The sequence below is a fragment of the Camellia sinensis genome, chromosome 1 (assembly GCF_055761805.1).
Source record: "Camellia sinensis isolate YWXY chromosome 1, ASM5576180v1, whole genome shotgun sequence".
Taxonomy (NCBI): Eukaryota; Viridiplantae; Streptophyta; class Magnoliopsida; order Ericales; family Theaceae; genus Camellia; species Camellia sinensis.
This window is the reverse complement of record NC_138961.1, coordinates 211,206,699-211,234,531: the sequence shown is the minus strand read 5'-3', so window position 1 is coordinate 211,234,531 and position 27,833 is coordinate 211,206,699.

Genomic DNA, 27,833 nt, shown 5'->3' with positions numbered 1-27,833 from the left:
TTTTAAATTTTTTTTAATATATAAATTATGTCTTTTAATATTTTTTATAAAAATAATTTAATAATTTTATCACTAATCATAGTGTATAGGAGAAATTGAAAAATGTACTACAGTAACTATACACGGATTGTATCTATAATTATTTATATGAAAGGATTTTAAATGCTGGTCAGGAGATGTTGACCAAATCAATAAATGCAGGCATGTGGAAAGACATGTGGATTGAAAAAAGTTAATAAATGCTGATCAGGAGATTTTGAACAAATTAATAAATAATGAGTTTTTTTTAATAAAAAATTTAAAAAATTCAGATTAAGATATTGAAGCTCCCACAAGCCTTAGGGGTTGAAAACCCCATTTTTATATAGTATATATGGAAAATCTATTTCCAATTCAGTAGGTTAGAATAAGAAGATCTAACATGCTTGGAAAATGGAATGGCTGAGAGAGGTAATAATAATAATAATAATAATAATAATGAAAATGTTATATAAATATATATATTTACAAATTAATAAACTTTTAGAATTTGAAGTCAGGCCAACTAGAGTGAAATGATAAGAACAATTGTCATATCAATTTGTAAAAAAATTATCTGTCTAGGAATAATAAAATGAGCATTTTTTAATCAATGTATTCTTAACCGACCAAGACTTTTCAATCAACTTTTTGAGCATATTTAGGTCCAAATTTTTGTAAATTGAAAAAAAAAAATATCTATATATATATAAAATTATAAATATGAATTTTATTAATGGCATTCAAGACACATGTTAAGATATTTGAAAAGATTCTTATCACTATAAGAGTGAGTGTATTAAAAAATATATAATACTTTTCAAACTTTTTTAACATTTGTGGAACAAGACCCTAAAAATATTTATCTCTTAACTTTTAAATAATAATTTTTTTTAATTTATTTAATTTATTTTTATATTATAAACTATATGTGGATGTAATTACCAATAAATATTTAAAACATTGTGCATAATAATTAATATTAAAATAACACATGCACCAACACTAGAAACAAAAACTTAACTGAGATAATATAAAATAAAAAATATATAAATAATCTCTTATAAATTGCACCAAACAAAAACTTTGTCACCGCCTTAAGTTTATTTCTCGTCATCTATGGTCCCGTTTGATATAACTGTTAAAATAAATTATAAATTATAACTTAATAGATTATAAATTAAGACTTTAATTAAAAGTTATTAATTTGTTTGGTGTAACTGTTGGATTATAGATTTAAGTTGCTGAGTAGTGTTTGTTAAATAAGTTGTGCAGTAGTTTGTTCAATTAATTTTTATTTTTTGCTATTCACTACTTGTCTACATTTCTCATAAAATAATAATGATAATAATCTATAGTCCATTTAGGTTTTTTCTCTATTTTTAAAAAAATAAAAAATAAAAAAATCTAAGAGTATAATCGTAAATTAACATGTCTATAGCAGAAGCTAATAATCAAAAGCAAGAGGTGAGCAGCTTTTTAAAATCAACTTTTTTGAGTTAAAATAAGTTGTTAGAATCAGAAACTGTTTAAAATAAGTATAACCAAACAGTCCAAAATAATTTTGCCAAAACTAAAAGCTATAAGTTGACTCAAAAAAACCCAAACAAACACTCCCTATATATGATGATTTTAAGTAAATTAAGGCCTTGTTTTGGAAAAGATTTTTTTAGTAATTTTTTAATTTTTTTGGCTAAAATATAAGATAAAAAAATTAGTATATTTTGAATGGTTTTTTTGTTTTCTTACAAAAAAATGTACAAAAAATATAGAGAAAAAAGGAATATTTGATTTTTTAATATAGGTTGTAGGTTTTTTGGTTTTTTGATTTTTTTAGGCCTCGTTGGCAACATCACTTTTTAATCTAAAAGTCAAAAAGTCACTAAAAAAATCAAAAAGTCAACAACATATACCAAAAAGTCAAATATTTCTTTTTGTTTTACTTTTTTACACATCTTTTCATAAAAATAAAAAATTATCTCAAACATATTAATTTTTTACATCATATTTTAATCAAAAAATCAAAAAAATTACTTAAAAAAATCTATTTTCAAATGAGGCCTAGTAACTTTTTAATTTTTAAATTAAAGCACTCACATGTCAAATGGGCCTAAATAGAATTTCTCATGAATTTGGTGCGTCTAAGTACTTGTTTCTCTATTTTCATGATGAGATGCTTATATACCGCTCCCCCTATTTCTAAAGAATAACTTCTCACATTTTTTTATCATTAAATATGAAAATGGTAAGGGTGTGTTTGGTAACGTTTACGTTTTCAGTTTATATTTACAAAAATTTTATAAACTGGTTTTTGTTTATTTTTAAAAAAACATATACTACAAACGCGTTTGGTAATTGACAAAATGTTTAAAACAATTTAAAAATATAAAAAAGAGTGAGAAATAGCAAGTGGTGGCGGAAGACGGTGGTGGAAAGTGGTGACGGTGGGTGGTGGGAAGCTGGTGGCAGGTGGGTGGTGGTGGTGGGTGGGTGGGTGACGGTGGTGGGTGGTAGCGAGTGAGTGGTGGTAGTGGTGGTGGTGGTGGCAAGTGGGTGGCGGATGGCGGGTGGTGGCGGGTAGGTGACGGGTGGTGGTGGTGGGTGGGTGGCGGGTGGTGGCGGGTGATGGTGGGTGGTGGCAGGTGGTGATGGTGAGTGGGTGGGTAACGGTGACGGGTGGTGGGTGATAGCGAATAGGTGGTGGTGGGTGGTAGGTGGTGGTGGCAGATGGGTGGCGGATGGCGGTTGGTAGTGGGTGGCGGCGGGTGGGTGGTGGGTGGTAGCGAGTGGGTGGTGGTAGTGGTGGTGGTGGCAGGTGGGTGGCGGATGATGGGTGGTGGTGAGCGGTGGCGGGTGGTGGTGGTGGTGGTGGGTGGGTGGGTGGTGGTGGTGGTGGTGGGTGGGTGGGTGATGGTGGCGGGTGGTAAGTGATAGCGAGTGGGTGGTGGTGGTGGTGGTGGGTGGGTGGGTGACGGTGGTGGGTGGTAGGTGGTAGCGAGTGGGTAGTGGTGGTGGTGGCGGATAGGTGGTGGGTGATGGTAGTGGTAGTGGTCGTGGGTGGGAAGTAGTGGTTGCGGGTAGGTGGCAGGTGGCTGGTGGTGGTGGGTGGCTGGTGGTGGCAGGTGGTGGATGGTGGTGGCAGGTGGGTGATGAGTGTGGTGGCAAGTAGGTGGCGGGTGGTGGTAGCGAGCGGTGGATGGTAGTGGCGGGTGGTGGGTGGATGGCAGGTGGGTGGTGGGTGGTGGTGGTGGGGGTGGCGTGGGTGGGTGATGGTGGCTAGTGGGTGGCTAGTGGGTGATGGCTGGTGGATGGCTGGTGGGTGGTGGTGGCGGGCGGTGGGTGGGTGGGTGGTGAGTGGTGGTGGCAGGTGGTGGTGGGGGGTGGGTGGTGGGGGGTGGGTGGTGGTGGCGGAAGACGGTGGTGGAAAATGGTGGCGGGTCGTGGCTAGTGTTGGGTGGTAAAAAAAAAAAAAAAAACTCAAAACTCAAAACGAAAACACATTTTTTGTGTTTTCATTTTTTAGCCAAATTTATAAACTGAGACCACTGATTTATAAATCAAAAACTTTACCAAACAAATTTTTATTTGAGTTTTTAAAATTTTTATAAATATAAACAGAAAACGTAAGTGTTACCAAACGACACCTAAGATTTTTATATTGATAAATACAAGTGATATTGATGATTTGGTATTTAACAATAAAAAAACTAAATAAGAAATTTTATATGTGTGTAATATATTTTGAAATGGGTTGGGCTTCCCTTCAATTCGATAGACTGGAGGGTACTATTGGTATATCGATAATCATCTTATTGGATCAGATTTTTGTCAACTGTTTATTTTTTTAACGTCTATTTTTTGTACAAAATTAATTTGATCATGTAACTATCGATATCCGATCAACGTGATTTTTTACAAATATATAGTACTCGACGAGTTTTACGCATTAAACGATTCAAATTATCGAAACGAAACCTGTGATGAACCCCCGCGGATCCAACAATACCCTCCAGTTAGATTGGATGGAAGCCAGCTTTTTTTTGAAATTTATCTTTTAGTGTAGATTGATAATAATATCCAATGTAGTTTTAAATATTAATGATAAAATTGAATTACATTGATAAAAAGAAAATAAATAATTGAATTGTAAGGCCAGGTTTGGCAAGTCCCAAAAAATTTAAAAAGTCAAAAAGTTACACAAAAAGTAAAAAAGTCATTACTATTCACAAATAAAAAATATAAAAAAAATATTTTATATATTTTTGTAATACAAAAGTTTGAATTACACTGTTAGCTGTATTGTCGCAGCATGAAGGCAGGCCATAGACTTTTTGGGGAAACAAAAAAATTACATAGGTAAAGCCACAAAGTTTAATGGTAATGTTGGGCCCTTAGAGACCCACTAAGGGTTCCATTTTGATAATCCGAACAATTTTAATATGTAGAACTCGTCGAGTACTATATGCTCGTAAAAAATCACGTTGATCGGATATCGTTAACTACATGATCAAATCAGTTTTGTATAAAAAAAAAGGATGGTGTGATAGTTAATTGTTAAAAAAAACTAATCCGATCATACAGCCATCGATATCCGATTAACGTGATTTTTTACGATTATATAATACTCGACGAGTTGTACATATTGAACGGTTTAGATTATTAAAATGAGACCCGTGATGGCCCCCGCGGACCGACCATCACTATCTAAACACTTTGTCCCGAAAGAGGCAGTAATTTGCTGTGTAAGACACGCTGCTCCAGCAAGGCAGTCGTACAACCTACTCAATTTTTTCCCCCTATACACTTTATTTATACAATTTTTTTTTACATATTTTTTTCGTAAAAAAACAAAAGTTAACCCAAACATTTATCATTTTTTTCTCAACTTTTTAATTCAAAAAGACAAAAAATACATTTATTGATGACACCATAAACAATCCCAAGTCCCCTTATTTTTCATAAAATTGTCCTCCACAAAACGACAAACAGATAAGTTGCAATTATTTATTGTATTAATTTATATTTTATTTAACAGCAATGATTCAAAACATTAATTTTAAAAATCTAATAGAATATTAATGACATGACCAAAAAAAGAAAAAAAGAAATCAAAACTAAAATATCATATCAAAGTAGATGAACCTCACTGCTAACTCAATAAAATTGGCTTTAAAATTCAAGTATCTATCTATACTATATATATATAATCAAATGTAGTTATTTTGTCAAAAGCCTCCAAATATTTATTCTTAAATTCTCATAATTTTAAAACACTTTTTTTCATACGTGGCAACCTTCTTTGATTGCCTTTCATGTTTTCTATTTTTCTTCATTTTGTATTTGTTTGATTAATTAAAATTAAAATTAATTTCATTATTTATGGATAAAGATTTGAATTTCAAAATTCCTCCATATAGATAAACATATAAAAACTGAAAATTAATTTTATAATCTATAGATAAAGATAAAAAAATAAACAATTAATTTTAAAAAAATTAATTTCATAACTTATAGATAATTTAAAATTTCTTCCCATAAATAAACAAATAAAAGTTGATAAATAACTTATAAAAATTAATTTCATGGCCTACAAATAAAGATAAAGATTAAATAATTGATTTTTTTTTAAAAAAAAAAATTACTCTCTTTTTTTCCCCTTCATTTCGTACTTTAATTAATTTCATTATAGATAAACATATAAAATTCATAAATAATTTATGAAAATTTATTTAATGACCTATAGATAAAGATAAAAATTTTAAAATTATTTAAAAATAATAATTTCAAGACTTATAGATAAATAAACATATAAAAATTGATAAATAATTTATAAAGATTAATTTCGTGGCCTACAGATAAAGATAAAGATTAAATAATTGATTTTCAAAAAATTAAAATAATAAAATTTAGGTAAAGATATGATTTGTTAATCTATATATCTATCAAAAACATATATATCTAAATCTTTATTTTGATTTACTCATTTTTTTTTCTCCTATCACATATTTATCTTATAAAATGCTCTTATCTATAACTTCTTATCTCCTATTAAGTTCTTAACCTTCTTTTGATAATTTTTATTATTCGTTATTATCTACCAAATGATAAAGATTATAAAAATAAAAAAAAAAATTTATCACTCTGAATGAGAATAGTATTAATAATGAAATAATAAAGGCTACATGGGAGAAGGTAGCACAAAAATCTCACAAAATTAATTTTCTTCACTATATTTATAAAAGGTAATAATTTGAGATTCTTTCTATTAGTTATTAAAAATAATTTGCATTAGATAATTTTTTTTTTTTTAAGGCTGTTATTCGTTATAGTATTTCTTCAATCCCATCTCTAAATTCTCTCTTTGAAATTTTTGTTTTTTCAGTAATTAAGTTTAGAATCAATTTCTTATCAAATTTGTTTTCTTGATCCTTATTTTATTGAAGGATCGAGACGAATAAAAATTTCATATAATATATGAAATTAATGAATATAATACAAAGATGATAGGGAAGTACTACGTATTTGTCAATATCTCTATGTTATTATTAGTTGATTTGCTATACAACAATGATTCATCCCACTAAAAACATCATCACTAATAGCACTAATGCATTAAAAAAGTAAAAAAAAAAAATAAAAATACAACTCCAAGACCAAAACATCACATCATTAATGGCAGGACCCACTGCCACCTAATTAGTGGGAGCACTAATTAGTGCTCCTAAACATTTTTCTTTGCTATATTATACTATCAATTTAGAACCCATATGATTTAATTCAATGTTCATGACTCTATTTGTATTTGACCATTTTTTCGTTGAGTAAGCGATATAATTTTTTTTTGGGTATATAATGATTAAAGCTATCATTTGTTATATTTTTTTCAAGTACAATTCAAATAATTTTTATCATTTTTTTATAAATAAAATGGATTAAAACTATTCTCTTATATAATTTTTCTAATACTATGACATTCTTATCTTGATTAATTTTTTTAAAATAACGTAGGAACTATACAAGTATTATTCAAACTATGGAGAATGATTTATACTTCGATATGCTATGAGTGTGTCATTAATTGAGGAAATCAAAGATAGAGAGTTGCTAATATAATCAATTAATGATTTGTTTGAGAAGTTCTTTTTATAAGCAAGGCAACAAACTTAGATTAAATTTTTTTAAAAACTATTTATAAATTATAATTAAAAGTTGATATTTATTCATAATTTGATCCCACAATAATAATAATATACACCACTGATTTAAAAGTCCAAGTAAATTTATGATAACTTTTCTGAGCTTATAGAATTTCTCTCTTTTAATATTTTGTTTAGTTTGATACAAATTATTTATGTTATCAAGTAATTGTGATACTACTATTCTCAACAATTTTTATAATTAATAATTTCTTATACATATCAAATTTTATTATAAAATTTTATGAATTAATTATTATTAACGTCTACTTAGATAGCTTATATGTCATCACTATTAAAATATAATTTAAAATTAAAATAATTTATTTATCACATAAAATATATATAATTTATTTTTTCTGCATGGCGCGAGTTACCACTATTTAAACTTATTTAAATGTCTGATGTGCAAAACTCTCCATCACTAATCCACTAATCGCATTTTATTCAAATGACTGATGTTAAGGAACTGTCCATCACTGACCACTAATCGTATGACATGTGGGATGCTCGTCCAAATATGCAAACACACATGCAGGTGTCTTTTTGCAGCAGGGCCTATCAACTGCATTTATTTAATTTTTAAATTAATTGCATTTTTACTTTTTTTAATTAGTGCTTCCTCTGTTCTAAAATAATAATTTTTTTAAAAAATTTAATTTTTTTGATAGTGTAATCATTGTATTTTAAAAATATTAATTTTTTAAAATTAGCTTCTGACAATATATTTTTTTAGAAATATCAATTATATAATTATACTTTTTACGTTATTAATACATTTAAAAGAATGACAAAATAAAAAATTCAAATCATTTTAATCTTTAATTTTTGAAAAAAAAAATTAATATTTTAAAATAATAAAAAATTAATATTTTGAACAGAAAAAATGAGTATTATTATATTCATCTCATTTGCAAAATTTTATTATTTTAAAATTGTCTTACTTATTTGTAATTTGTTCCAATATTTTATTGTTAGCAGCACCGAGAGAGTTGGGCCACGTGCTACAATTACATATTGCAAAAGAAGACCCTCAAGCTAGGAAACCGGCTTTGAAGCTCATGGTGGTGAGTTACGAAAGAGACGGTCATTTTCATCAGCGCGCCGAGTCAGAGCCGACATATCAACCTGGCTCCACCTGGGCAACTTTCTAGACTTTTTTGGCTACTCACCTCCTCACCCTATGGGTGATCAACACGTGTCTCATGGTCCCACTGATTTATGTTTCTTCATGACTAAGCATCTTAAATTGCCAATTGAACCCAGTAACCTTATATCACCCCCATGTCCCTTTAAAAAGCCAAAGAATACCCCCCACTAATTTTTAATAATGTTATATGTATTAATTGATATATCAATTAGTATGTTAATAGATAATGTAATATAATTTTAAAAGTCTTAAATATTTATAATTTATATAATAAGAAAAATCAATAATAATATCATAACATATATTGATATACTAGTTGATACACTAATTGATACAGGTAGAATATAATATTTTTCTTTTTCTTTTGCTACTTACTCAAAAGTTACAACTTAATGACCAAAATACCCCTAAGTGGGCCCACTGTCACCCTCTCCTTGTCCTTAAATACCAGCCCCCTACCCATCGTTTCTTCCCTTTCCTCCTCCTACCTACCTCCTCCAACTTTTTGCGGTTTTCCGGCCATGTTGACTTCTTTAAGCGGTTTCCAGGCCATTCCGTCCTCCGACGGATTGTCCGCAATCCAATTCCCGACTTTCGAAGGCGGTTTTACGCCTTCGGATTTCCCAGAACCATTTTTTGCCTTTCAACAACATGAACCGGCCTTTTTCCCCCGTAAACCCCAAGAACCGGTTATGTCCAATTCCGGTTCAGACCACTCAAACCCAAAGTCTGTTATTTCCAGCTCCGGTTCGGATGACCCGAACCATCCGAACCAGAATAAGACCAAATCGAGCTCCTGTCCTGACGACCCGAACCAGCCGGCTTCCGTAATCGACGAGCGGAAGCGTAGGCGGATGATATCGAACCGGGAGTCGGCTAGGCGGTCCCGCATGCGAAAACAGAAACATCTCGAGAACCTGAGGAACCAGGTGAACCGGCTCAGTGTTGGGAACCGGGAAATGATGAACCGGCTACGTTTGGTCACGCACCACAGCCAGCTGGTTCGGAGAGAAAACGAACGGCTCCGATTAGAGTCGGCTATGCTCCGCGAAAAACTATGGGCCGTACACCAAGTTTTACTAGTTCGTGAACTCCGACAATAGTTCTCTCTCACCATTCTGCATGGCCATGCAAAATAATCATATAAATTTCATCACTAAAATCATCCTACCTAAATCTCTAAAACATGATCATTCATCAACCATGAACCAACTCTCTCTCTCTCTCTCTCTCTCTCTCTCTGTGTATAATTAAAAGCTAGTAGTAATTAAGGAAGTGATTGGGTTTCCAATGATTTTTGGAAAATTGGTCGTTTAGAAAATGGTGGTTTTCATCAAAACCAGAGTTTTCATTGTGTAAAGATTTTAGTTGTTGGGTGCTTTTTCACTTTAAAGCTTTATCAAAAGTCAGGTACATGTTCGCTTCATTTGCAGTATGCATTAAAAAAATAAAATAATAATAACAATAATAATTTGAAGCTACTAAAAAGTAATGTTTAAGTGACCACATTTGTTATTACATAACAAATATATTTATTGTTTGATGTATTATCTTTAAGTGTTAATAATTATAAATCATGGATGGCAAATTGTACTGTGCCAATACAATACAGTAATGATACATAAAATAATAAATAAGTTTAGCACTATTCATTCACGGTGGCCGTGTTACCAATAAATAAAAATAATATTATAATACATCAATTAATATATTAATTAATGTATTAAAGGAGGTTGTGACACAATTTTAAAGTAATAATGTCATAACTATATTGATATACTAATTAGTATATATAGTATCACCGAATAAATAAAACACTTGGAGTTCGGTAATTACTAATGTACTTTGAAAAGCCGAAACTGCCCCTTAATGAACTGAGAAATTTATATGCTTTAATCTGATTAACAAAGGGTCTTCCAGAAATGGCGGGGGTGCTATGAGACAAAATTATAGTGCCAAAAACAATGGTCAAGCAATATTCATTCTGGTTTGACGTATATCAATCATCAAACCTAAATTCAAACACATTGAATGATTGACACGTGTCCATGTAAGGGTAATGTGGTAATTCAAGCACATAACCATTAGAATGCCATCTATTACGAATCTGTTCATGATCTAGAAGAGAAATCCATCAGACGGCAAATATATTTCTCTAGGTTGATTACATTACATTCATCTTCTTAACGTTTAAAAACAATACGGTATATTTTATAAATCTAACATAATTATATTACATTTTTTTAATATTTTAATTTACAATAATATTTATTTTATTAAAAATTTATTTAGTTATATGAATAAAAATTCTATATTGTAACCTCTTTTACACTAACATGCATATTTTATTTTGTTTATCTCCACACTATTTGTATTAATTATGATTTCTTTAGCCTTACTAAAGTGAGGTAAGTGTACACTACAACCTACATATAAGGTTTTAAAGAACAAAATTTTTTATCCTCAAAAGTGAAAATTTCATTGCAAATACTATTTGCAGACCAATTTTGATTCATGAGAGTCGTCGTTAAAAGATTGATTTGAAAATTAAAAAGAAATTAAGCAACAAATTTTTAAAAATATCGTAAATAAACACACTTTTAAGGACAAAATAATTTGAGGCTAAAAATGTTTATTTTTTGGATACAAATTTTGATCCCAAAAAAATAGCAATGCATCATTAAATATCCAATTTTATTGCTAAAAATACCACAATGACACTTTTGACAATTAAAATATTTCATTCTTAAAATGTGATTTTGTCGGAAAATTTTTGTTCTTAAATTTTAATTTATTGCAATGGTAATTATACTAAAACTATAAAACTTGTTATATTTCCTTAAATTTTATGGGAAGTGAATTGTAATTCATCAATTTCATTCTTTATGTAAAGTAGCAAGTCATAGCTATTGATCGACTTTTTTTTAAAATTTTTTTTTAATCTTTCCTGAAATTGATTGATTTGGGACTGTTTGGGTTAAGTACAAAGAAGATGGCAACTTTAAAGTATAATAATAATGAGAATTGTGACTTTATGCTTAAAAATTAATAGGGGCCCATAAAAATTGAGATTTGTGACTTTATACTTAAAAATTAATAGAGGCCCATAAAAATTGATTATAGACGCAATCCAATCAGACCATAACAAAAGAGGTCGCTTACATCAACCCCATTTTAATTAGCTTTCAATAAAAGTAATGTTAATTTAAACAATATAATTACAAGGGCAGTTTTAGTGCGCAACTATATGGTAGCCAATTACGCTATGGTGCAATGGATATTCCATACAAATTAGTTAAATTTAATATGCCCATATCTAGGGGTACTTGCACAACAAAATCTTGATTGTTGGATATTGGTGGACCCATTGGCGAAGGTACACCTTTAGCATATCAAAGAAAGCCTTATTGCTTGATGCAAAATCAGGTAGGGTTGGCTTGGTTTTTGCTTTGGTTTTGGCTTTGGCTTTTCTATTGTCAGTGAAGATGGGTGGGTGTGGTAAGCGAGTCGGGTTGAGTTAAATTGAATTTTAAAGCATTTGAATTTAGTTCGTTTGTTTATCGATTTCAAAAAATAAACATGAATTCGGCCTACAATTTTATATCTCCAGCTCAACTTAATTCATTAACACTCTCAACTCGAAACTTTATAATGAAAAAAAGTTTGAATCGATAATCAAGATTGATTGGTTTGTTCTATATTATTATGTATTATAATGTGCATTTATAATGTATTTTATATTATTGAATTCATAAATAATATATATTTATCTTATTATTTAAATAAAAAATAACAAGTCAAGAACTTATTTGTTAAACTAGTCTAAAAATCTGACTCAAATTCATTTATACATGTAACGGATTGGGTAAAATTGAACATTTACTGAGTCGAGCCGAACTTACGAGTATGTCAATTTATTTGCAACCACACATATATTACTCTTTTTCGTTATCTTGATTGCAACCCATATCGAATCAACCCGAAATGCAAGTTTATGATATGGAGGTGTTGTGACATTGTCTCTTCCTTTCTTCACTTGTAAGTTATAAGTACACCAACACCTTTTAATCTTGATTCAAGCTATGAAAGTATATGATATGCCAAATGGAAAAAGAATGAAGCACACACATACGTGTTAAAGCAATTCATTATCTAAATTTTACCATTTCATTCTCATTTTTCTCTTCTAATACAAATAAAGATATATATATATATATATATATATATATATAAATACCCATGTCTTATAAAAATTGGTGAAAATATGGAGAGCAATTTCTCTCCTGTCCACTTTGGTCTGGTGAACTCATCAATAGTTTGTATATAACATTATAATTGGCTTTAAGTATATCTTGTTGGATAAATATAAAAGTTTGATTATGATCTACTATTTATATATTTTTTTTCTTTCTTTTTTGGTCGATATTTGATGTTGTTCAAGTAGCTTATACCGTATAATTCCAAACTTGGCTGTCCAATTTGTACACGTCACTGTGCATTATAAGTTTAATGACAACATTTTGTAAACTCAAATTAAAGCCATTCAATATGTTTGGAGCTCTAAGTACTACAAAAAAAACATCATTAAGAAACACAACCACAGTTTATCATCATTAAGAAAATTCATTGGTCAACCATAGTTCTAAATCGCGAAATCGGATAACGTAACGGTATTGATCGCGGAGTATCGGTATCGGTAGTATCGACCGGTACATATTGGGTATCGGGCATCGCGGCTGTGAAATTTCAAAAATCATTAGCAATCCCTCTAAAACTCAATTTTATACATTTTTTTTTACACTTTTAGCCTTAATTTATCACATTTTAATCAAAATTTTGATATGTAGAGACACTTTTGACTCATTTTCAACGAAATGATATGTGTTTATTTTAGTCTCAAGCTTTCATTTGGCATATATGTTAAACTTTTAATATACTCAACACGTACATTGCTAAGAAAAAAAAAAATAATAATATATATAAATATTTGAACAGTCATAAATATATATATATATCAAAATATCTCTCATCCCATACCATAATATAACCATAGAACAGTGCCTTAAATCAACTACAAAACAGACAAAAGAAAAAACAAAAAACAAAACAATATATAAAAATATTTGAACAATCATAAATATATATATATATATATATATATATATATTAAAATATCTCTCATCCCATACCATAATATAACCACACAACAATGGCTTAAATCAACTACAAAACAGAAATAAATAAATAAATAAATAAAATATATATATATATATATATATATATATATATATTGAACAATCATAAATATATATTAAAATATATCTCATTCCCATTCTATACCATAATATAAATAATAAATAACCACGGAACAAACAGAAAAAAGGAAAACTAAAAAACAAAACAAAACAAATTACAAACCGAGTATGACTTATTCAACCAAAAGAAAAACAGAGCATGATAAATATATAAACAGAGCATGAGAGAACACACCTTCAACGAAGAAGCTTGAAAGCGGTGATGGGTGCTTTGCACATCAATTATTTTTGCAGGTTAAACAAATTATAAACCGAGCACAACAATTATTTTTGAAAGCGGTGAGAGAACACACCTTAAACAAATTATAAATCGAGCACAACAATTATTTTTGTAGGTGCTTTGCTCCATTTTCAGTCGTACCGGCGATAGAATACGTGTATCAGAACTGTATCGCTCACGTATCGGATTCAGGCCGATACGTATCGGGAATCGGCCGCTACGGACGTAAATTTCATTCTCGCCAGTATACTAGCCCATATCCGACTCGACACTCTAATTATCCGGTATGAATTGGCCGGTACGGCACGTACCGGCCAATATTTAGAACCTTGTGGTCAACTCTGTCAAGGAAATACATGATTCATGACATATTTAAAAAAATTGTAAAACAAATATCCTCACTATTTTCAAATTCGTTTTAGATTTTTAGATTTCATATATTATGTGATGTTACTTACGCCTGTAAAAAAAAAAAAAATTGTCAAACACACTAGTTGGTAGTGGCAGAGGGAAAGGACGCGGGGATCACGTGTCCCCCCTCAGTTTTTTTTTTTTTTTTTTTGTGTCTTGTTATTATATACAAAATATATATTTTTTTCTTAGCATGTTTTTTGATTAAGAATTTATTGTATTGTTTACAACAAGTAGTTATTTGATACTTTGAGAGCACTATGTGCTATTATTTATGTAATAGTTTAAACTAATACTATCGCGAAAAATCTTATAGATTGGATATAATGAACTAATTATTTTCAAGCAGTTGACAGAATGCTTAGTGTGATTTGTGATTTCTCATGTTTTGAACATCACGTAGGCAATGTTATATGGTATTTTAAGACTGTTTCATAATTTTCATTCAAAACACATCATTTATAAGCAATGTCATCTCTTTAATATTTTTCTATCAAATAAAAATTAAATAGATTTTATAATAATTTGTGCTATAAACGATGTGTTTTTATTTTCTAAAATTAAGAATTTTCATCTATAATTTTTTGTGCTAAAATTACGAACTTACATAACCATCCCGCATTGAGCTATTCTACACTATTATAAAATTTTAATTTATTCTTATTAATAATAAATATGTAATTTTTTATGCTTAAATTTAGCTCATAAAATTATTATTATCTTAATGTTCATCATGATTTTTTTAAATAAAAATTATAATTAATAGTGCCCCCTCTAACTCAATTTCCGACTTCGCCACTATTAGTTGGCCCTTATTCTGTGGGTTAAAATTATTATGAGCAGTACAGTTTTTTATTATGTCATTAATTGAAAAATATTATATATATACAACGTCACATGATTATTTTAGAACTGTCTTAATAAATTCACGTTGTTGAAAGGGTAGTCATGCAATAAATTTAAGTTGGACATGCATGTACTAGCGCACGCGATTTTTTTTCAATATAAATGAACATAAGTTGGATGCAGTTGAGTAGGGTAACATATATTCAACAAAAGTGTGTATGCAATATTTTTTTTTATATGAAAATGCAATTTCACCATAATATTTATACATAATTTTATATTAAAATGATGTAGCATTGTCATTTTTATTATTCAATGCATCTCAATAGGCTCTTTGTTTTGAAATGAAAGGGTCAAAATTCAACCAAATTATTATGTATAACTTTTTTGTATGTATTTTTAATTTGTATATATTTTTTTTTATATGTTAAAAAATAAAACTTTGTAATGTCATCCCTGGCATCATATTTACTTCACCTGTGGCCTCTGATTAACATTGCTTTATATTTGTCTTAATCATTTCATCAATTAAGCCTCCCCCAAATGTCTTTGAGGTTAAAAATAAAAAATAAAATAAATAGTAAATACCCAGTTGCTCCATCTTTCACCACTCACAATAAAATTTCGGATTTAATTAATTATTTTACGTAGGTCCACCATATATTAGGTAAATATATGATGATAATGATCTCTGGCATAAAGAGATGAAAACATCACTAAGTTAAAGAAATTGCATGATTACATCTTTGCACTTTATTATTAAAGATGTCAACACTATCTCCAGCTAGTGTGAATATAATTACTCACAAGACATGAACCAGACACATTGTTTCATTCCCAGACAAATAAAATAATATGTTATATTATCAGTGATGTCTACCCCCACTATAATATTTTCTTAATTTAGTGATTTTTGAAAGTGTCACAAAATTATTAATTTAATAATATTTTTTAGTCTTCTAGCATTTTGAACAAGTGCTGTCACGTCTTAAAATTCGGACAATTAAATATCAAATTATGGCTAAACTCCAATCAATATTTCATCATCCAAATTCTAGGGATGAAACCAAAAAACTAAATGCTAACCAAACCATCCACCATAAATTTCATAACTAACCAATACCTCAACATTAAGGTAGTAACAACTAGTCAAAACAACTTAAATAAAGTACAGTTACAAACTATGCCAAATTATTCCAATACTAAAGTCATAAAAAAAATAATAAATACATAAATTAATATCAACCCTAAGCTCAAGAAAATAAAAGAAGTCCAAACGACATATCCTACGATCATAGTTATTTCTTGTCACCACCATAGCCTTAACTAATCCTGCAAAGGAAACTCAGCTGCGCTCAAACAGAATGCACCTGAGTTGCCAAGAGACAAAACGGGTCAGCATATAGATATACTGGTATGAGTACAAGATTCAGCACCCACATGTCCACCAGACACAAACAAAAATACATTAAATTCTTATTATAAGATAAGACAAGTAGTTTCAACCGCACCGAGACGAATGGATAATTTCTCAAGATACAGTAACATTTAGTTTCTTGTCCGTACACAACGAAATATAAATTGATTATAAAATAATAAAAATAAAAATATGGTGGGTCAGCCCTGCATAAAAAAAATGAGTAAGACCCACCATCTTGCAAAAAAAATAAAGTTAGTATAATTTAATCATAAGTAACTTACTGAAGAAGTATAAAAAATACACCGTTTTATGCTTAAATAATTTGAATTAACCAAAACTCAAAGAACGAAAGTTGTACAGAATCAAATTTCCTAAAAGACTACGTGGACGAATTTAACAGAAATTGAACAGGTTGAGAGAAAAACTTGATAGAAAAATCTAGACGGAATTCAATCGAAAAATCTGAAACTGAAAACGAACAAAAACTGTCCTAAGATGATTTTTTTCGGAAAATTTCAAAACACGAAAAGTGTGCAGAATCATATTTTATTTCAGTTTACATGAAACCAATAAAAATGAGCTCGTTTCGTGGGTTAAAACGGCCTCTAAAATCTGCATTGCTTAAATGAATCAAAACTACAATAACTAAGATCATCCGATTATAACTTCTAATCGATTGTTTTAATAAAAAGCTAAAACACAAAAGTTGTCTAGAATCATGTATACATGCCTCTGCTCAAATTTCATAATTTATCGAGATCATTTACTATTTTTCAACCTGTATAAATCAATACAATACACACTATAACAATCATCTCATAATTAAATTCTTTGTACCTTAACTCCACCACTTCGGCCCTCCACTTCCAGCCTACACATATATCCCATGCGCCTCCCATATACCTAACACCGCTCCGAAGCCAAACTTGCACAGGGATATCGTCCCGAGTTTGACTCACACTCCCTAGATGGTTAGCATATACGTTTGCGCGCAAATCAAAGCACTCGTTTACTCATGAGAACGAGGCAACAATATACATATACAAAACATCTCACTCATGAGAACAACATAACAATGCCAAGCCTAAGGCATCCAAATAAATCTCATAATCCTTACCTTTCTTTTATACACTTTTTCTCACCAACACTCAAATAAAACAACAATCTATGGAGTCATGGTGGAGTGTAAAGAATTTATCTATGGGTTTCTAACTAATTTAGTTTCATATAACCATGAGTGTAATTACAATCATAAAATAAATTCATATAAAAACTTTAAACATGACATACACAACTAATCAAAATAATTAAAATTAATCAATCAATTAATAACCCTAAACTTTACATACACAACTAAACAAAATAATTAAAATCAATCAATCATCTACATAAAAATATGAAATCAATTCAATATCAAATAAATAAATAAAAACAACAAATTAAATATAAATCAAGGGAAGTGAATTTTGTACTCACAATATTTTTTTAAAAATCAAAAAATTATTTAAAAAATTAATAGAACCCCCAAAATAAAACCCTAATTTTTTTTTTCTCCTTTCCTCTTCCCACTGACTCTCTTTCTGCTTCCTCAAATATTGATTACTCTTGGTTGATTAATCTCTCTCTCTCTCTCTCTCTCTCTCTCTGCGCTTGCACAGCCGCACCGGCGCCTATTTTCTTTACAGTGATTAGTTACCTAATTCTATTCTAATCCTAATAAACTATTATAATATATTATATTATATAATACAATATAATTATAATATATATAAATATAAATATAAGATCAAATATATATATATATATATATATCTATATATAACACCTCTCTTTTCTTTTTTTATATAACAAATATAAATATTTAGGTTAATTATAAACTTAAATAACACATTAAATTAATTAATTACCACATTAAATTCATTAAATAACACATTAAATTTTCATGTGGCCACACAATTAATAAAGCCAAAAATAAAATAAGATAATAATAATCATAATAATAATAAATAATGACTTAAGAAAATTAGGGTCGCTACAAGTGTCATTTGTATCCGTGCCACGGTGGATACTTGCAAGTGCCACTACACCATCATGGCTAAAAACTTTCAATGACATTTTGATGTCATGGTAGATATTATTTGTGGCACTATCAAGCGCCATTAAAAAAAGAGTTAGTTACACTTGTAAGTGTCATTACACCATCAAGACTAAAATCTTTCAGTGACACTTTAATGTCATGGTAGGCACTATTTGTGACGATAATTCGTTGTAGAACAATTTGATCTGCTCTTGCGGAGACTCGAACCGCCAACCTCCCACACCATAAACCTTATACACTACACTCTTCCCACTACACCTCTATAGCACAACATGATTTTATATGCAACATATATTATTTATATAGTACATACATCCATATTAATATAAAAGCATATGTACAAACATAATTATTTTATTGAACGTAATTTATGTAAAATAAACTATTTACTAGCAAAATAAAAAAAGACCACTTTTGGCTACTAATTTTTTTTTAGTTACTAAAAAACTTAACTTTTGCTGACCAAAATCGGATTTGGTTGCTGAAGATGCACTTTCAGCTACCAAAATTTTGGGCGCCAAAAAATTTAATTTCCGCCTTAGGATTTTAGTTCTCCTACGCTAAAACTGACTACTTTTGGCGACTAAACGTATTTTTTAATCGCTAATTGTAAACTTTTGGCTACTAAAATTGTTTTAGTCACCAAAAAACATTACTTTTGGCTACTAAAATTTTTTTAGTCGGTAAAATCCATATAATCAGCGACCAAACTTATTTTTGGTCGCCAATTATAGATTTTTTGCTACTAAATTTTTTTACTCACCAAAAAACTTTACTTTGGGCTACTAAAAATTTTTTAGTCACTAAAACCCATATAATTAGCAACCAAACTTAGTTTTAGTCGCCAATTGTAGACTTTTGGCTACGAAAATTGTTTAGTCGCCAAAAAGCTTTACTTTTGGCTACTAATGCTGTTTTGGTCGCTGAAAGCTATACTTTCAGCAACCAAATTTTTTTTGGTCAGGAAATTTAGTCGCTGAATATGCTTTTTCTTGTAATGTATATTGAGTTTAATTTATTTATTTTTAATCATTTACTGCATTTTAAAAATTTAGAAAATATATTGGCATTTTTTGTTTTTTCAAAATGTCATTATAAGCTTGGAAAGTTTTTGACTTAGTGGCATTTCTCAAAATGGTATAAAATATTTGTTTATGACACTTTTCACCTAAGTGCCATAAAAAGTAATTTGCCCCTACCTAGCATCCTGACATTTTTTAAAAAGGGTATGGCTTCTGTCCAGTTCGAGATCAGACTGGAGCGTGCTGTTGGGCCGTGGAGGCTCACCACGGGTCCCGTTTTGATAATCTGAACCGTTGAATATGTAGAACTCGTCGAGTACTATATGCTTGTAAAAAATCACATTGATCGGATATCGATAGCTATATGATCAAATTAGTTTCGTATTAAAAAAATTGGATGGTGAACAAATTAACGGTTGACAAAAAATTATTTTGATCACATAACTATCGATATCCGATCAACGTGATTTTTCACAAGCATATAGTACTCGACGATTTCTACACATTGACGGTTCAGATTATCAAAACGGGACCCGTGGTGGGCCCCCACGGACCCAACAGCATGGTCCAGTCCAATCCTGGACTGGACAGAAGCCATACCCTTTTAAAAAATGTCATTGCTACTAAAGTTTAGTGGCATATATTGGTAAATGTCACAAACATAATTTTTTGTGTCATTATTTTATAAAATGCCATAAAATTGATATGACATTTCTTTATTGAAATGCCACTAGAGCCTTATATGTTTGTGGTTCTGTGGCATTTTTTTAAAACATTTAATGCCAATTTTTATTTTTGTGGCATTTTTTAAAAACATGCTACTAGTGTAGTGTCACTAAAGTGTAAATTTGTTGTAGCGACATTTTTGTTGCAGTGAAGCAATACTTTTTTTTAATTGAAATGTCACTAGAGCCTTGTATATTTGTGGCTCTATGCATTTTTTTAAAAAATGCCACCAAATATTCTTTTTGTGACATTTTTTAAGAACATGCCACTAGTATGATATTACTAAAATGTATTTTTGTTGCAGTGACCCTTGAATGCCAACAACATAAAAGAAACCAAGTGTGAAGGACATTAATTTTTCTTTTTGTTTATGAGGTAGAAATAATGTAAATATATTAAGAAAAAATTTAATTATTGAAAATTAGAGGAAAGAGTATTTTTAATTTATATTTAGCATTCAATTTGCAGGAGACAACACGGCGAACAAGTTCATAACATTAAGTAACAAGCTAGTTTTAAAAAATTATTATTTATCACTGGATTTATTTTATTGCTTTATTTTACTTCTTATGTGAATTTATACAATAAAAACTATGTATATATAGGACCCACTTTATTAAACAAAAATAATATACTTTATCATGTCATTTTCACATTGGAAATGAAATTTTTTTATTGAAATATTCCAGTGATACAGAGTAGTCCTAAAAAAAAAAAAGTTAGTTTTGGATTTCATTAATGATTGGATTAGAGAATTTCATTATAATATATAAGGTTACAATATTACACCATTAAAATCCAAAATTAATAGTTTATAATTGTTAGGCCAATTTAAATTTATAAACAATTAAACAAAGAATTTTAAATTTTAAAATCTTTCTTAACTATTTTTAAAATTTAAAATAAAAATATTTTGATGTGACTCTTTCTTAATTATTGATTATGAAATAGACATGAAGATGATTCAGAACCGTTGCTTAATCAAAAGAATTAAATAGTGTAGCAAATTAGCACAAAACTTGAAGTTATCAAACCGTAGTTTTGCATTGTTTCATAGGGTATGCTTGGTGGTTTTTTTTTGCATGCATAAGTTTATTGACTTGGCATAAGGAAAAATGAAACTAATTTTTAATTTTTTAAAAAAATTAAAAAATAAGTTACAAAAACTCAATCAAAGAGCAGCAGGTCATTGATGGTCATTGATGTATCAAACTTTTGATACATAGCACCTTAATTTTCAAGTAAATTATAGATTTAGAGAGTCTAGGTGATCAGAAAATTTCCCATAAATTTATCAAGAATTGTAAATCAATGATTGTATATTTGAAATTGTAATTGTAAGGCCACTTTTTGAGTGACTCTTGGTCATAAATTAAAATTTTGGACACTTTTCTAATTTTTTATCATTTTGAATATGTAACATTGTTGTACAAGCACGAAATAATGTTCTCGTATAATCCTGTTGATCAAGTTTGTGCTTCCTCCAAACGTCATCGCTTTACTCTTTGAAAATACAAACGTGAGCTAGCCGACCGGTGTGTGCCGGATACCTCTCCGATGCCTAAGTCAGCAAAATAGACAAATAGACAAAAGCTTTGTGTATTCGAGAATCAAAGTTGTGATACCTGTACATAGGTCCTGTTATGAGCTTTTATAGATTCCGCGTAGCACAATCCTAATAGGACTCTTACTCCTCAATGTAGAGTCCTCTTAGGAATCACATTTGTAAAAGATAATGTTTATTCCTTAACACCCTTATCGCTGCTTTAACCAAGTGAAATGATTTTACCTCGGTAGTATGACAAAACGACCGAACTAATATTGCCATGCTTAAGCGGTAGATTCTACCGAGCTTCACCTAGCTCGGATCTTCTCTTCAGCTTCCTGTACCTCGGTTCCTCCCTTTAGCTTCCTGTACCTCGGTTCCTCCCTTTAGCTTCCTGTACCTCGGTTCGGCATACTCTAATTGGGCTATCTGAGTTTTTTAAGACCAAGCTAACTAGGCCCAACGGCGAAGCCTACTCCACTTAGCCCACAACTCGGCTCACCTTTACCCGGTCCTAGCTCGGCCTAGATTTACGCTTTTTGTCCTCTCAATTGCCCCTTAATGCCATTTGCAATGCATGATTGGGATTACTTTCCTTTAGCCGAGCTAAAAATATTCAAGCCAGCTGAGCTCACCTTCCACCGGACTATCGATGAGTTCGGTTCATAAACATCTTTTCAACTGCTCTGTACATCTGAACCGTTTTCTATTCTATTGGACACGTGGCCGACTCCCATTGGTCAAGCACAGCTGTCACAGCCGTCTTCGTACTTCGCGTATTTTGAACAGTCCTGTCCATTTTTCCGTGCTTTATACAAAAGATCCCATATTTCGAACCAAAACACTACCACTGTTTATCTTCCTTCCTTTGTCCTCTAAGAAGCTGCACATTCGAAGCTCCATACCTACTCCTTCATCTTTGTTGGCCACTATTTCTTCACGACTTTGCATTCGTAAGTTTACGAACACCTCTTTATGCTTGTTCTTTTTAATTATTTCTTCATTTTTGATATTCAATCTTCACATATATATCTATATATACTAGACACGCACCATAGTATTGAGCAAAATGCAAGAAACCCCAAACCTTAGGCTTGAGCTTAAGAGCACACCGTCTCGATTCAGAGAACATGAGGCTGAATTTAAAATCGTGCTGCAACCGGGCTATATACCTGTTTGGGTAATTTTAGGTTTAAACCCAACCGAACTGAAAGCTTAGTAACCAAGACGTATATCCATTTTCAACCGGGCTAGGAGCCTTAGACTGGTCCTTATTTATGACCGAATTGACATAAGCCTGCAAATCAGCCTCTAATCGAGCTAGAGGCCTTATGTTGACCCTTCTGCACTACCAAATTGAACACTGTCATTCAGAAGAACCGAGCTAAGCTTTCACAATTTCTTCTGTAAATTGACTTTTTACTTAGTCCGGTCCAGTTATCTGGGCATGACACTTCTTATTTCCACTTTGCAGACTTGACTAGGTTGGCCAAGCACACCTTTGCACGCTCAACCGAGCTACTCAACGTCATCTCAACACCGAGCTAGGCCATCGCGTTAATTTATAGACAATTTAAGTTAAATGGGTAAATACTGGTTCTTAGTCAACTCACCTAGGGCTATTGCCGAGTTCTGCAAGGACTACAGTATACGTGACGATGTTCATCTTTCTCTGGCCGAGCTAGATACTACGCCCTGGAGTAAACCGGGCTTCGTTCTTTTCACCGTTATATCTATTGTTGAGGCCGGTCTCCGTTTTCCCGTTCAGCCTCTCCTTTATGAATTCCTTAGGCAGACAAGACTTTGCCCCACCCAGCTTTCCACAAATTCATACAGAATAATAAATGGCACCGCCGAGCTAAACCGCCGGCCTGGCCTCAACCTCGGTTTGGCCAAGCTATTCCATCAATACTCACTCGGCCAGAACGAGGACGGTTGGGTGTATTATTTAAGAATAAGAAGACGCCGAGAGAAAATAATTAAACATACACCGGACAAAGATGTCAATGATGATGACTTCTTCTGGGTTTCTGGCAACTTCGAAGACTAGGAAGCCCAAATACCGGGCTACAATATTAATTGGAATAAAGGGACTGTTGGTAAGGATACCTCGGTTCTCTTTTTGTCTGTTTCTTATTCTTGTTGTTACAACTTTTACACCTCACTAACCATTGCCTTTGTTCTTATGCGGACTTGGACCAGTTAAAGTCTCAATACCAGTACCCCAACCTAGACGCTCTCCGTGCCGCACTTCAAAATCGCCACCGAGGTTGGGCCGAGCTTTTGAACTTCGAACCAATATATAGATATAGTGGTAGGAGGAAGCCCAGAGTAACAGATTTTCTATTGCAACCGTCACCAGAACCGGACCCCAACTTGCCACAAATAAACCTCGTCCCCTTAAGTGAAGAACAAGAGATGGCCAAGCGCCAAGCTGTTCGAGCTTTAATCACCGAAACAACTCCAGACACCAGGGATCAAACTGAGACAACACAAGCTGGACAAACATGCGAAGCTGTGGTGGCCCTTCCAACAGCCCGAGCTTCGTCATCCCGGTCGAGGAAGCGTACTCGCACTTCCTCGACCGAGTCACAACACCTTGTGGATGCAGATGACACCGTGCTCCCTCAGTCCACGCAACCGAGCCCAGAACCCGTGCGTTCTGACCGGGCTAGCCCTTTTGAGTGGACATCAAGAATAACTTTCAAGAATCGCTCCATAACAAGTATAGACTCAGTGGTTGTAGAAAAAGATCACTCGCTTGCGTTCAACCTTGCCAAGAGCGTGTGCCTGCCCTCCGACATGGAGCATCACGATCACCTGACCAAGCTGAAGGCCATCTGCTCGACAATGAAGTCAATGGTGCTGGTAAATTTTCTCTTTGCTTGTCTTTCCTATTCACACATCTGTTTGCACGGTTCTTAATCATAAATTGCTATCTCTCCTTTTGCAGGCCATGCAGAAGAATCACATTGCTCACAAGCGCGTGCTAGAACTGCGCAAGACGGCGCGGCTGGCCGTGGTAAATTCCAATGCCAAAATAGCAAAGCTAAACAAAGTGAAGCAAAAAACGGCCAAGCTAGTTTCTGACAATGCCCGACTTACAGAGCTAGTTAACGCGACAGAAACTGATAAACAAAAAGCTCTGGCCGCGCTAAAAGACCGCTATTTGCACAAATTAGCCAAGCTTGAAAAGAAAAAAAATGCCAAGATCACTGAACTGAAAAAGAGCGCGGACGATGCTGAAGACCGCGGCTTCAGAGAAGAGGAAGCCACCTACATCCTGCAATGTGAAACTGCTAAGGACGTATTTTTCAAATACAGATAGAAGGCAACCGTGTCAAAGCTCGATTATGGCCAAGAAACCGAGGTCTTTCAGAACCCTCCTCCCTACTTCTTTCCGGGTTATATGGCGGACTACACCAATGCCATTCAGCAAAAACTTCTTCAAGTATGGGAGGAAGATGAGGCATCCCCAGAGCCCAACAACACCCCAGCTACTACTAATGATCCCGGTCTCCAACCTGCCCAGTCAGCTCTGGTGGAGCCACCGGTGCCCATAACGGTTGAAGATGTGGCTGTAACCGACCTTCCTGCTGGAACCGGGCTACCAAGTGGTGAAGCTCGGGTTGTCCTGGATGCAGATCTGGATGATCTTTTTGCCTGATTTTGTATTTTCTTCTTTCAATGCCAACTTTTTGTAAGAATTTGTAACCGGACTGAAGCTCCACCTCTGTAATGTAGTTCCAATCTTGAATAAAATATGTTCTTCTTTTTGCCCGGTTCATATCCTGCTTGTGTTTGTCTCAACTTTAATTGGAATTTCTGGAACTTTTTTGGTCGAGATAGCCATCTCAGTTTGGTTGGACAATCTGTGTTAGCTAACCTTCTCTAGTCTTGATCTTTTATCTCGGCTGAGGTGAGATAAATTTTGTTATCTCTGCCAACCTCTTCAGCCTAGATCCTTATCTTGGCTGAAGAGGGATAAATGTTGGTTATTCCTGCCAACCTCTTCAGCCTAGATCCTTATCTCGACTGAAGAGAGGTAAATGTTGGTTATTCCGACCAACCTTTTCAACCTAGATTCGTATCTCGATTGAAGAGAGATAAATGTTGGTTATTCTTGCCAACCTCTTCAGCCTAGATCCTTATCTCGGCTGAAGAGAGATAAATGTTGGTTATTCCTGCCAACCTCTTCAGCCTAGATCCTTATCTCGGCTGAAGAGAATAAATGTTGGTTATTTCGGCCAACCTCCTCAGCCTAAATCCTAATCTCGGCTGAAGAGAGATAAATGTTGGTTATTCCTGCCAACCTTTTCAGCCTAGATCCTTATCTCGGCTGAAGAGAGATAAATGTTGGTTATTTCTGCCAACCTCTTCAGCCGAGATAAGCCTAGATCCTTATCTCGGCTGAAGAGAGCTCAATGTTGGTTATTCCGGCCAACGTTCTTCAGCCTAGATCCTTATCTCGGCTAAAGAGAGTTACTTTGTTTGGTTATTCCTGCCAAACTTTCTGATTGCCCCTTGCTGGCAATGACTGAAAAAAGCTTTTACAAATAGAAAGTTTATGCTGAAAAAGTAAACTACTTGTTTTATTTGAAAAAGGAAAAAATTGCAAATATTCTAAGAGAAAGCTAAAAATAAAATAACTTGAAATTGACAGTGTTCCATGGACTGGGAATAGCTTTGTTGTCTCCATCTTCCAAGTGATATGCCCATTTTCCTACCAAACCAACCACTTTATATGGTCCTTTCCAGTTAGGTCCCAACTTGCCATCTCCGGGTATCAAAGTGTTGCCCATTACTTTGCATAGTACCCAATCCCCAATCTTAAATTGCCTCGGATGCACCGTTTTGTTATATTTTCTGGATAACTCCTGTTGGTATGAAGCAATGTGAACTAGAACTCATTTCCTTCTCTCTTCTGTAAGGTCGAGTTCCAAGGTTATGGCTTCTCCATTCAAGTCCGGGTCAAAATTTTCATTTCTAATAGTGGGGAGGCCTACTTCCAGTGGGATTACTGCCTCCATGCCATAAGCCAAGGAAAAAGGCGTTTCTCCAGTTGACCGTCGAGGTGTGGTACGGTAAGCCCATAAAATATGAGGAAGCTCCTCAGCTCACTTGCCTTTTGCTCTCTCTAGCCTTTTCTTTAAACCATCTAGAACGACTTTGTTTGAGCTTCTGCTTGGCCATTCGCTTGAGGGTATGCAGGTGTAGAGTTGTAGAATTTCATCTTGTATTCCTCGCAAAAGCCCCTGAAGATTTTGCCGTCGAACTGAGTGCTATTGTCGGATATTAGAGCCTTAGGTATGCCGAATCGAGTTATGATATTCTGCCAGATGAACTTCTTCACATCTTTCACCTTTATTGATGCGAGTGATTCTGTCTCCACCCACTTTGTGAAGTAGTCTGTTGCTGCAAGAAAGAACTTTCTGTTGTCGGGTGCCGTTGGAAGTGGTCCTACTATGTCCAAGCCCCACATTGCGAAGGGCCATGGACTAGTTAATGGTTGAAGCTCTCTGGCTGGTTAGTGTATTTGGTGTGCGAACTTCTGACATTTCTCGCACTTCTTGACATACTTCTCAGAATCTACCTGCATGTATGGCCACCAATATCCTTGTGAGATCGCCTTGTACGCCAATGATCTTCCCCCTTGGTGGCTTCCGCATACGCCTTCATGTATCTCGAACAAGAATGCTTCGACCTTACTAGGATGGACACATTTCAAGTAAGGTCCTGTGAAGGATTTTTTGTATAACGCCAATGATAGAGAGAGCCAAAATCGCTGTGACTTTGCTCTTATTTTGTTGGCCACATTCTTCTCTTCAAGTAAGATGTCGTCTTTTAGGAACACTATGATGGGAT